We start from the raw sequence: 2500 nt of genomic DNA, 5'->3' as shown, positions 1-2500 counted from the left end.
CCAACCTAATTTGTTTCAATACCACAATGATTAGGACAAATTTAGCCCGTAGCTAACACTTACCATAATATCCAATGTAAAACGGTTAGCTTGCTAGCTAGCTAGCTAACTGTGGAACTTCAGTATAACATAGCCAATTATCTCACCTAGTTGTAGGAAATACGTTCGTATTTCTAGTGATGGAATTAAGGGTTGACTTATGTTTAGTTGACGTTATGAAATATAAAGTTAAGCTTGCCAAACTTAGTTATACAGTCAGCCAGGGGCAGCTTGACTGTGACTACTCGTCTGTGACGCTCATGTTAGTAAACTGGAAATAGCAAAAAATACAGTAGGAATGTAATGGTCACCTTAATCCCATAAACACACAGATGGTCACCTTAATCCCATGAACACACAGATGGTCACCTTAATCCCATAAACACACAGATGGTCACCTTAATCCCATGAACACACAGATGGTCACCTTAATCCCATGAACACACAGATGGTCACCTTAATCCCATGAACACACAGATGGTCACCTTAATCCCATGAACACACAGATTACCTTAATCCCATGAACACACAGATGGTCACCTTAATCCCATGAACACACAGATGGTCACCTTAATCCCATGAACACACAGATGGTCCCCTTAATCCCATGAACACACAGATGGTCACCTTAATCCATGAACACACAGATGGTCACCTTAATCCCATAAACACACAGATGGTCACCTTAATCCCATGAACACACAGATGGTCCCCTTAATCCCATAAACACACCAGATGGTCACCTTAATCCCATGAACACACAGATGGTCACCTTAATCCCATGAACACACAGATGGTCCCCTTAATCCCATAAACACACAGATGGTCACCTTAATCCCATGAACACACAGATGACCTTATGTTGTGCCTTTTATTCACGTTTGATCAAAGGTTTAGTAAGTACAAGCCCTTTTCACTCTCCACTTGATGCAGCTCTATAGGTTTCCATTCAATCTAAACAGTCATATTTCCCCTAAAAGGGGTGTGTACATGCAACACAAACAAAGTTTCCTGATGTGCCAGTTGTCCGGTTGTTGAGAGACAACACATCTGACCTTATAATCCCCAGGAAGTACATACCGCTCATAGCAAGTCAATTGCTTGTCTGATACAGAATACAAAACACACAAAAACACATACGGACACACACAGTAAAAATGGCAGGTCCAATATGAGGTTGACTATGTGGCAGCTAAAACATTATGCCCTGCCTCTCCCCTGAGAATGAGATGTGGGGGTGTGTGTGAGAGAGAGAGTGTGTGTGTGTGTGAGAGAGTGTGTGTGTGCGTTTTACTCTCCCTTTGTCTACTGACTTCTGGGCCTGACATTTACAATAGAGGATTAGGATCTCTCTCTCTCTCTCTCTCTCTCTCTCTCTCTCTCTCTCTCTCTCTCTCTCTCTCTCTCTCTCTCTCTCTCTCTCTCTCTCTCTCTCTCTCTCTCTCTCTCTCTCTCTCTCTCTCTCTCTCTCTCTCTCTCTCTCTCTCTCTCTCTCTCCTGTTCCCTCTCTCTCTCTCTCTCAGCTTGTGGGTTGGCAGCGGTAAATGTGTTCCATGTGTTGGCTGGAGAGATGGAAGGATGGATGGAGAGGATGGGGAGGAGAAGTGAAATGGAGGGAGAGAGAGAGGGAGAGAGAAGAAGAGAAGGAATGAAAGACATAGAGACATACAGACAGGGAAGTTCTGTGTGTGTGTTTGTTTGTTTGTGAATGTATGTGTGTGTGTTTCTGCTGAGGCAGGCAACCTCTTCCTCCTCCTCCTCCTCCACACACACACACACACACGCAAACTCATGAGCACTTGAAAACACTCACACACGTACATACTATACACACACGCGCACACATGCATGCATATTCTTTCTCAAACACACACACACACACACACACAAACATCTCCCTTTCTTTTCTCCTCTCGTCTCTACAGGCTCTGAACACACCACAAGAACACACACACCTGCTATTTAATCAACACTGAAAATCAAAAATTATGATTGAATTTGAATTCATGAAGGAGAGAGAGAGAGAGAGAGAGAGAACAGAAGAGAAAGAGAGAGAGAGAGAGAGAGGAGAGAGAGAGAGAGAGAGAGAGAGAGAGGGAGAGGGAGAGGGAAGACACAAGAGAGAGAGAGAAGAGAGAGAAGAGAGAGAGAGAGAGAGAGAGAAAGAGAGGGGGGAGTTTCTGGCACACGAGGTGCACATTAGCCAATCAGAGTGGAGATGTCAGAGCTAGCCAATCAAAATGATTTGAGCAGTCAAATCAGAACAGATATGCCAAAATAGATGCACTCACTGAGATGATGGGTACTCGGTATCACACACACACACTCGAGTGATGACGGATAGAACATTCCAAACCCACTAGGCTGCTTTGTATGGACGTGGGAAGAAAAGAAGAATTTCTCAGACTCAGAGCCACATTTGCACACACACACACACACACACACACCCCGCACGCACACA

The 2500-nt window shown here is 44.2% G+C and overlaps 1 protein-coding gene across 1 annotated transcript in view; it reads right to left on the bottom strand.

Annotated features, from left to right (window-relative positions):
• Positions 1-2500, bottom strand: part of LOC121696834 (ELKS/Rab6-interacting/CAST family member 1-like) — a gene marked incomplete at its 5' end in the record, with an annotated part of 112505 nt that overhangs the window by 100007 nt on the left and 9998 nt on the right. The window lies entirely within an intron of this gene.

This window comes from Alosa sapidissima, chromosome 22, assembly GCF_018492685.1.
Source record: "Alosa sapidissima isolate fAloSap1 chromosome 22, fAloSap1.pri, whole genome shotgun sequence".
In the NCBI taxonomy this organism is placed as follows: Eukaryota; Metazoa; Chordata; class Actinopteri; order Clupeiformes; family Clupeidae; genus Alosa; species Alosa sapidissima.
The sequence above is the reverse complement of the archived record's forward strand: the minus strand, read 5'-3'. Positions and strand labels throughout refer to the sequence as shown.